This window comes from Lagopus muta, chromosome 2, assembly GCF_023343835.1.
Source record: "Lagopus muta isolate bLagMut1 chromosome 2, bLagMut1 primary, whole genome shotgun sequence".
Taxonomy (NCBI): domain Eukaryota; kingdom Metazoa; phylum Chordata; class Aves; order Galliformes; family Phasianidae; genus Lagopus; species Lagopus muta.
The window spans coordinates 108,536,537-108,547,378 of NC_064434.1; positions in this window are offsets into that span (position 1 = coordinate 108,536,537).

Here is a 10,842-nt window from a genome sequence, read left to right on the forward strand (position 1 = left end):
TTCCTTAAGGAGAGTTACTCTGAAATCAGTAAATAAATCCACGCTGGGTGTGGCATTCAGTTGCCTCCTTTTCATTTTTCCCCTCCAGAAAGCAATTTCCAGACAGATTTAACCTAAGATGTTAATGCTGTGCTGGGTTTAACGTGGACTGAAGCAAGGTAGCAAGTGGTTATTACAGGCTTGATGTGCCTGGTCTGCCAAGAAACAGCAGGAGCTTTTAGCTCAGAATACAAGGTGATCTTTGTTGTTTAATCAATCTACCCGTGTCTGCCTTGGCCAGGTATGTGCATGCCTGCTCACAACGAAGAGGACTGCTAATTTATAACCAGCTTATTAGTATTTTTCTTAGTCGGGGCATGGTTTGATACTGGAGGAAACGTTTAGCTCAAAGGCTATTTTTCTACTCTGGAAATAAAATGTATACAGAAGACTGCTGGCACTGTCCCCACCAAGATGGCCATTTGTCTCCCGTGGTGACCTATGAAGACAGCTGAACAAGCTCGAGGCTCACTGCAGTCACTGCCTCACTAGGCCAGCAACTGGGCCTGTGGACTCCCTACTGGAGGAGCTACCACTGAAACAGAAGACAAGTGGAACGGCAGCAAACCATTTGGGATGATTCTGGGGTCTGCAAAGTCAGTCACATGACTCTTCCCATCTTGGTGTCCTGACTTAAATTGAAACGGCGAAGGAAAATTTCCTCTCACATTATTCCGTGTTCTTTGCCTTCATTTTTCTACAGCGTATCTAGGTATAACGTGGCAAGGCAACTCCGGTCTGTTTCCTTCTACCAAACTGTAGCTGTGCAGTGTGTGCTTTAAATTAATCTGTCCTCACAAAAACAGAAAAATCAGAGCGATAGCTTGTCCTTTAGCAGATGGCTTGTTCTTTTGAGAGTCTCTCAGATGTATGGAGTAGGCAGTCTATTCACAGAACTGATGTTCCTGATCATGAAACAGGAAGCTGAAGCACTCTGACTAGAGCCAAGCTAAGTCACTCCATTTTCTGCTTCTCAGTGTATGTTTGCAAACAAGAAGTACAGTCTTCAAACTTTCCTCTTAGCATGAATTCCTTTTTCAATTTCTTCACGGCTTGTTTGAGCCAGATCCACACCATCAGACCTGAGGACCATGTCACTCTAGCATGATGCATAACCAGCAGTGGAAATAGGATTTAAATGGTGGTAACACAGTCTGCATTAATTTAGTTAAATTTTGCCTGAGAAATCACACATAAATTAAATCACTATTCAGAAAGCAGGGCACAGTGCTTAAAAATAAGAATTCAGCGCTCAGAGTCCCAACATGTCTGTATTCTATTTCCAATGTTTATTTTATTTCCTTTTCACTTGGTGTTTTTGGTTGGTAAATCCAAGGCTTGTTCATTAAAAACGATGCTGTCAGGATGTGTGCTTGCATTTGTGTGCACGTGTAGGCCCAGGATCATTTCCAGCACTAAAACAGGCAATATTGCTGTTGTTTTCACAATTGAGTTACTGCTTTGGTGAAACGTTCATATTTAAGAAAATGAGAACTTCTCAACAGTTTTAGGGGGGAAAAAATTGCCAAAAGTTTCTGTTTGCATATTTTCTAGGTTTACAGCACTCAGTTGCAGGCTTGTGTTGAAAAATGTCTTCCAGTGTCAGAACTTCTGAAAAGAACAGGTGTTTCAGACAATCTGCTAATACTGGAATAAATGCTAATGCTAATTAATATCAAATTTTATACCTACTCTTCCTAATTGCTTTCTGTCTTCAAATTCTTTCATTTTAAGCATATTCATCTGATTTGGATGGCAGTATCAGCTACCTTCACACATTGAATGCTGATAAAACAGCTACGAGGGGCCAAAAGAAGCGAATAAAATGTATTTGTTATGATGGTTGACCTTAGACATACAGAATGCAAAGCTGTGGGAATTATATGCTGAGTCTCTGATGATAAGTATGGTGATAACTGGTAGGACTGTGCTGAACTACTGTGAAACAATTCAGGTAGTCAGCAAACAGGGCTAATTGCTAGTTTGGGGGATATTATGGGTAATTTACTGCCCACCGAGGGCTTCTACCTAAAAATAAGCTTTTTTACTTTTCTTTTCTCGGACAGGAATTGCATATTAATGCAGAATACCTGGTGCAATTACATGTGAAAAGGACATTCAGATGCACTTCCATAAATGCCCTTGCGCTTCTCAGTTACATTAACTGCCTCCTTAGATTCTTTGATAAAACCCACATCCTTCAATTTTTTTTTCAAAATAAATAGGCACTACGCTAAACTTTGCTGTTACCCAAGGTGTCTTGATCAAAGGTCTGGGAGTAACACCGTAAACACGAAAAATGTAAGCACTGCTGGTTTCCAATATAAACCAACAGGGAAGTGTCAGGTGAGCAGATACTGACAATTCAGACCTCAAATCAAATGTCCGTGTCCAAAAATCCGCCTTTGAGAAGGAAGAGTAAATATCCACAGAATGTTTTGGCTGTAATTATTTCACTGGGGGAAAAAAAATGTGCTGAATTCGGTTTGCTGAAGTCAAGACATTAATATTTTTGGCAAGAAAAGATGTAAACCAAATGTTTAAATGAAATGTCAACCCCTAGGTTCACATTTGCCCATTGAACTACAGTACAAACTCTCCACAGACCATCATACAATACACATTTTTCAGTTCATTGAAGAAGGCCCCTGCTGCTTCTCAAGGAAAACTAACTTGCAGAAGCAAAATAAATACCGGCTTCACAGTGCAGCAGCAGAGCCTCACAAACATAGATTTGTGGCATTGTCAGCTTTTAAATCAGATAAGGAGTACTCAGACATAATCACTCCAGTGTCTGGGACAGGGCGCATGCTGCAGAGCTGCCCAAGTATGGCCCTACAGACGCATGCAGTGTGTGTTCAGGCTAAATGGCAACAAGCTGACAGTACTTCATAACAGTTCTGTTATGTCTAGATAGGCAAATGTTTGTGTAATTTAGCTGCGACTTAAAAATAGCTTAAGAAGTTGAGACACAAATGGAGCTTTGTGATTAATTTTCAAAGGCGTTGTACCTGCTGGACGACGATACTGCCCAAAAATACCCAGGTCAAAGGAGGATCCTTCTGCGTGCTGCAAGAGGCATTGCCCCAGAGCCTCTGCCTGTCTGCTTTGTTTGCCCTTCTGATGAGTGGAGCTGCTCTTATAAAAATTCATGGCCACATGCTTAGTCTTGGGCCCTGGGCTTAGCTGAAGAGTGGCATGCAAGGAGTTATTATCATCTAGTTCTAGACAATATACTGTTAGAAAATCAACGAAAGTATGTTTAACCCTACAGAAATATGTCTCGCTGGGTCTGTGGTAGGCCCATTAAGACCTACAAAGCACTTCAGCAAGGCAAAATTTAACTTACATACAACGCATGATTTTTAAGTAAAGAAATATTGACGGGGCGGGGGGAACAAGTATTTTTTTAGCTGTAATTTATGGCTGAGCAGCTTCATTTTAGTTACTTCATGAGAATATTTTAAACCAAGCCTGCATAATATTAAAATAAGTTAAAATGTATGTAAAATTTATGAGAGCATGTCAGGTGCAATGCTTGATAAAGTAAGTTTAATGCTTCAGAATTTTTTTTCTTCAGGCAGAGAAAGCTGAATCCTGCAATTCTAGGTTACAGTATAATTTTAGAAACTCTTTTCCATTATACCATTCTTTTATTAATGAGATCCAACCCAATTTAATGAAAAGAGGTAAATTCCTGAAGAGTTTGTGGAAAGTACTCAGCAGGTTGGGAGGCAGGAGCACGTGATAAAAAATGATATTTTCCCATTCTTTGTGCAATATACCCGATTTCATAGAAACACAGAGGAAATCAGTTTACAACAAACTTTGTAAGTATGTCTATTCACTGTGGTTTTTCTGATGGAAATGCTGCCTCGCTCCGTGAACAAATAAAAGCTTTGGCAGTTGACAAGGGTTGTACATCACTTTGAAAACTCTTCCTTTACCGGGGGTGTGTCGTGTTGATGCTCCCAATTATCGTGACAGAGCTAAATGACGAAGCATTGTCACCCCACTGAAAATTCAGAGCAGCTTCTTTCCATTTTTCTGCCTGGTCACAGGAACATTGCTGAACTGGTACAGCGGCGCAGCAGGAGCAGCGAGCAGGGAATATCTGCATGCAGCTCCCCTATTAAAAATTCAGTTCCTCGGCAATATTAAATCTGAATTTACTTCCATCAAACAGAAACTTAGCATATCTCATTCTTCCATTATAAAATATTGACATCAGAAATAGTGAATCCTGAAATGAAGATTACCGATGAAAACGATGTGCTTGGTAATTATCTTTTTTTTTTTTTTCTTTGTTATTATTCCTTTCCTCTGAGGACTGCACAGGCTGTTGCAAACCGTAATGAAGTTAGCATGCAATGCCAATGTAAAATACGCTGCAAAGTTATTCTTTCCCTCATTATAGATGAAGGAAGCAAAGCAGCGGGAGGAGGGTTATTTCCCCAGCCAAACTCACATACGAGTGGGACAGCCCTCTGCCTCACATTTTAATCACCATCCACAACAGTGACACCAACATATTCCCTCAGTGCCATTTTGTTTTCATCACTTTTTGTCCCACACACCCCTATTTATATTTTTAGGTTCGTACCAGTACTCGGAGATATTAATATCAATGACAATTTTTGTGACAAAATAAACAGCCAGTTCACAAATGGTTTCATTCCCAACATGCCCACTGCCCTGTCTGATGATGGTCTTTAACAGCCGTAACACTCAGAAGCACAGTGGAGAGCCTGGAAATGCCTGACCATTTGTTTCAACAGCCATTCATTCCTCCAGCTCCTTCTCAAGGCTTAACACTGAAAACGGCAAGAGATCATTGGGTTGGTCGTCACGCACTGGAATAACCCTTCGGTCTTCTGCATGTGGAGATGGTTGTTATCACATAATTCAGAGTGGCTTTCTACTGAAAAGCCTTGTCATCACATCCTTGGTGTTCCAACTTGGCCATTTAGGCCGGCTGCTTTTTCTTAGCTAATCACTCAGTGGTATTGCACACTAGGATGACTTCGTTTGCAGATGCTTGCTGAGCACCACCTCTGCATATCCTTGAACCTTGCTTCATTGCCTATGGATGCTTTCAAGGAGTGCAGTACATACTGTATGCGACACCTGGCACCACATCTATCCCATATGCTCCTTACAAAAATCAAAGTCAATATCTCGTCCACCCTCCTCGTACAGCATTTGCACAGGTTCAAAGACAGGACCAATTACCTTTAAGGTTGAATTGTCAGGTGTCAGATGAGAATATAGAAGTTGAAGCATTGTATTTAGGAACAGATTCATTTAGAGGACTTGAGAATTTGCTTTGCTATCAACAGGTCTACAAATAGAGCTTTTATAAATATATTTGTGTTGAAACTGGTACCTTGCAAAATGGTTTTGGTTTTGGTTTTTTTGTGATTGTTGTTTTTTTCTTCAAAATTCAAATCTTATAAGCAGGGAAAAAAACACCCAAGATCCCTGAAGTAATGGCAGTAAAGCTACTGAAAAAGGGCTTTTTGTCCTGACCCTTTCTGCCAACCCCACATTGCCTTTTTGTTACCTAATTTTCTGGACACAGATGTAAATTCCCCATGCATCAGCTATGTATAATAAATACATTTCTTTATCATGCATTCAATCTCTTGGGTTCCATTCCAAAAATGAGACCCCCCTAGCCCAGCATCAGAGGTCCAAAGATTACATATGACCATTCCTGTCCCTGCCGAAAGCACAGCACACAAATACTAATGCTTATTATAATCACTTAAGATCTTCATTATAGATGTTTAATAGTTCTCACCCCAGAACACCAGAACTTCCCTCTTAGCACTCCCAAACAACTAGCATGCACTGCTATATGTGCTCATATAGATACTACCACGATAGATATCAGATTTCTGCTCATGCCAGAATTTCAGTTAGCAGTTCCCTTGAGTATTTATGCTTGTGTACTGTATTTAACAACAGCCCATTCAAAATGCTCACAGCTCCTTGGAATGAAATGCACATAATTTAGGAATAGCTGCCTGGCCATTCAGGCAACATGCTGTGTCAAGGGAAAATTAAATCTCTGACTTTCCCCCGCCCTGCCTTTTTTTAAAACAAACCTGTAGTTTCAATCGTATTTTGGGGAGCTGAATGAAAGTTTCAAAATGAGAAAGTAAGCGTGCCTTTTTTCCCTATTTAATGACAGTGCCTAACCATCATGGTTCCAAAGTGATAAAGTAGTTAAAAAAAAGGCCTCAGCATGCATGCATTATATCACATTAAGAAATCAGAATTTTTCTAGGCACTGCACAGCATTAATTAATCTGAGCATGCTGCAAATTTAAATTAAATGATATGCCATATTCTGTTGTAGGTATCCAAATGATTTGTAAGATCAAGCCCAATATTTACTTCTGACTGGCATTTGGACACTGAGCAGGATCATAAAAGATGTATCAATGTATCATATTATTTTTTTAATACAACTGCACCTTTGTTTTCTTGCATACCTAATAGTATTATTATGGGTCAGAACACATCTATGCTAAAAGAAATCCAAAATCTCTCCCTAAAAAAGGGTAAGAATAAAAGAACAAAGAAGAGCTGTCTTTGTCTTCATTCTCCTCCCCCCATTCTACCCTCCCCCCCCCCAAAAAAAAAAGAAATAATAATTTTTTAAAAGATATTATCTACAGTGTAAGAGGTTGAGGGGCACCAAGAGGAAAATGGGGCCTATATGGGTCTGAATCAGGTCAGCATGAAGGGAAGAGACTTAATTTCTCATGTGGATGAAGTATCCGAGTAAGATTCTGTGCAAGAAAACATTGTGTGAGTTTCAAATTGGGTCTACTCATACCTGTATTTCTTTTCTTGGCACACAGATTTTATATTTCCTTGTGATTTTATAATATCACAATGAATTGTCAAGTGCTTGATAGCTTGTGCTCTCAAATTATTGGACAATGTGTATTTTAGCCCAAATTTGTATGCAATTAAATACTAAATAAATACTTCAATATTTTGTACTTCACATTAAGGATAGTACTCAATCATACTGAGAAGGCATTGAAAAAATAAGTCTGAATGTTCAGGGCTTATTTAATGTTTGTGTGAAGGGATTAGCACTGAGCTGAGAAGGACAAGCGGTTGCCAGTTGGAATGGAATGGAGGCCTTAGGCATAAAGTATCACCAGTATCACCAACTCTTTCTAAATTATCTTCATTCTTTTGCCTGTAGGAGTTAACTGCAGTTTTCTTGGTCCATTATGCAGCGTTACTCTGTGTATGAAAAGTAGAAATATGAGAAAACAATAATAACCAACCAAACAAATTAAGGCAGCCCAATCTACCCTGGAATAACAAATGAACAGTAAAACCAATCTCAGAATGCCTCTAACTTCTGAAACGTCTTTTGCAGAGCTTCTCAGAAAGAAATTCCTCTACAGCTTTCCTCAGGCACTCTGAAATACACTTCTCTGGTTCAAATAGTGAATATTACTCAAATGACAACTGTCTAGTAAAGAACAGCTGTCTGGCTGGGCCTGCTGGGGATCAGTTACACCAGTACTTGTTCCAGACCTTTTTCCAAGCTTTTACTGGGCCTCTTTGGTATATCATTTTGGTGTGATGCCATATGCTCAAGAAGTGACTGGTGACAACGATAAAACCTCATATATATATACATAAGATGATGTACTTTCTTACAACTGACAACAGTGGCTCACTGGCACCAAGATTTTAAAGTCCTGCTTTTCCCCCAGGAGCTGCAATGATACACTGAAGGGTGTCTAATCTTCTCCCAACATCCAGAAGGAATTAAGTAATAGTGATAAGACGGCAGATCATGGCTTTAAGTTGTGCCAGAAGAGGTTCAGGTTGGATATTAGAAAAAAATTATTCTCAGAAAGAGCAATGGGGAACTGGCACAGCTGCCCAGGAAGGCAGTGGAGTCACCATCCGTGGAGGTCTTTGAGAAGTGTGGTGACATGGCAGTGAGGGATGTGGGCACAATGGGGTGGGTTGGTGGTTGGGAGTAGGTGATATTAGGGGACTTTTCCACATTACTGATTGTGTGATTCTATGATTCTAAGTAGTGGTCAGCTTATGAGATGACGCCATGACAACCTCTTTCTATAACCATGTGCCTGACAGAAATGAATTCAGCAGTGTGACAGCAACTCTTCTGTTTTATCACAGTTTTTGGTGCTTGCAAAGGAAAAAAAAAAAAACGAGGGGAATTTATATACTGCTCAAGAAGCTCACGGAAATTAACATGTAATGCCCTGAAGGCATAAAAGTAAGGGGTAATAACCAGATAACCACACAATGCATCCTTATCTCAGCAACAATCAGCTAAACTACCAGGTATTTATTTTTCAGCATGCACAATTGTTGAAGGAGATTGTAAATTATTCTTTGACACTCTGATGGAGATACAGAAAGCCTGGCGCTTCCCCTAGCTCCCATGGTCCTGACAAGAAACAACCCACAAATTCTAATAAATGGAAAATAGAAATAAATAGATAAACTATATGGCATAGGGTTTTGAATGGCTTTCTGAATCAGAAAGCGCTGCCCGTACATCTTTGTTATTTCTACACACTGCAATGTTGGCTCTCCAAAAGTCAGAGACAAAGTGAGATAGATACTACAAGGATCACAGATGTTACTCTGGGAAACCAAGTATCAGTGGTACATCCAGATTTATGGTGGATGATGGCAGTAAAGTGAAAGCAAAACTGTTTGCACAGTCTGTATTGTTGTCCATTACTGTGTGTTTGCCCTTTTTTCTTGCTTAGCTACAGTTGAAAGAAAGGAAAAATGTACCTTATATACAGTATTAGGAGACACTTTTTGATTGTAAGGTCAATCAGACTAGTTTACCTGCTTGAGGTATTTATGGCACAATCACTCAGCGTCTTTAAGGAAAGGTTAGATACATTTATGGGAAAGGTATTTTGCAGAAGCCTTCCTGTTTCATAGAGGTCTAGGACAAAATGACCCAGGAGGCCCCTTCCAAGTCTATCAAATGTGGCTCCCTGATTGATGCTGTTTCCCCCCCAAGTCTTTTCAAAACACAAAGCACTGTTATAAAATTTAATATGATACACTATATAACTTTAACACAATGCCTCATAGCAAATGGTTAGCTGGTAGCACAGGAGCCTCACACAAAAGGAAGAAAAGAAGAAAAAAGAAATTGCAGTGCAGTTTCTCTGGCAGGCAATATCGACTTTAACATTTACACTGTTTCTTAGCATGGACCCTCATCTGTGCAGTGGGACACCAAGTCATCGAGGCATAAAAGCAGCCCATAGCAGTAGTACATATTTTTTCAGAAAACCTAATAAGGCCTGAGGTAATTTTTCTATCCTTTGCAATAACCCTTCCCTCAGTGCTAGAAAACAGACACCCAACCCTCCTTATGAATAACTGCCTGCCCAGTGACCAGCTGGACACAAGGGAGAGTTTCCAGACCCTCTTGACATGCTCACAGGACAAAATGCTGCATGTCCTCTGCCTACAGTCTCAAGTCCTCTTCTGGTTACAAATGGCTAGAATCAAAATAAAACAAAAATTAAAAGAGGCTCGGAAAGTCTTATTTTGCAATTAAGCATCTATTTTAAGATGGCTTTGTCCCAGCCTGCTGCCATTCACACAGCTGGCACAATCTCTGTAAAGAAAACTACGAGAGCTACAAGCCTCAGAAACTTCTAAAATGCTGCCAAGTGCAGCAGAACCACGGATAAACATGTCTGTCCGTTGACAGAAGACTGCAGCAGAGATTTGATCACATTTTCCCTAATTCAAATACTGGCCACTGCTTATAATTCTCTAAGGAGTGGCCAACTTGTATCAGAGAACTGAGGCTTTATGGAGGCTGATGATACAGAAGACTGAAGGCAGTTAGCTAAGAAGTATGTGGTGGTTCTCCATTTGGGAACCAGAAGCAGGTGGGATTTGATTTTCAGATATAATGCTCTCCAGGTCCTTTGCATTTTCAGGTCCATCTAACTGCTTAGCAAATGTATATATTATTTCTCACAAAGAATTTTTTTCATCTTAGTAGAGATAGTTTTGTTGAATGCTTCCTGAGTTGACTGTTTCCTTTTTTTCTTTCAAAATAGTAGTACATTTGAAAGTTTAAGTCAACTTAATGAAAATTTAAAAAAAAAAAAAAAAAACAAAACAACGACCAAGCAACCAAGATTCTCTGATATCATGGGTTTATGAATTTTGTTGTCAATATTCCACATCATAACATCATTGAGTGCGATGAGAGTTTAAGAGTTAGTGCTCCAGATCTGTGGATTGTCAATGGTTCTGGGTATACCTGTCTCAGAAAAAAAGAACTACAGATCCCGGAAAACTTTTTATTTCCATTTTGCATTTAGAGGGAAAGATAAAATTGCTTGCAAGAGACAAGATGCTGCCTTTTCCCTTTCTGCTCATCTGTGCAGTATATGCTCCCTAGCCATCTTGCCTTCAGCATTAGAGTAAGGCCTTTGGTTTTGGACACTCTCATTTTATTTGATTTATTAGCTTCAATTCTAATTATTTTGTATAATATTGTGTTATTTTGCATTCCTGCATCATATTTAGTAAATTAGCTTTCTTCCTCAGGTTGATGCTGCTGGCTTTTTTTTATGCCCATCCCTACCCTTTCCCCTTTCCCCCTTTCCCCATTTCCCAGGCTGTGGGTCCATGCCCCTTAGTCATGGAACCGGGCTGAACTGGCCTTTAAGCCTTTGACATCTGAGTCATTTGATATAAATTATGTGACTCAAGTTTTTTGCTCTATCAAGGAAAAAA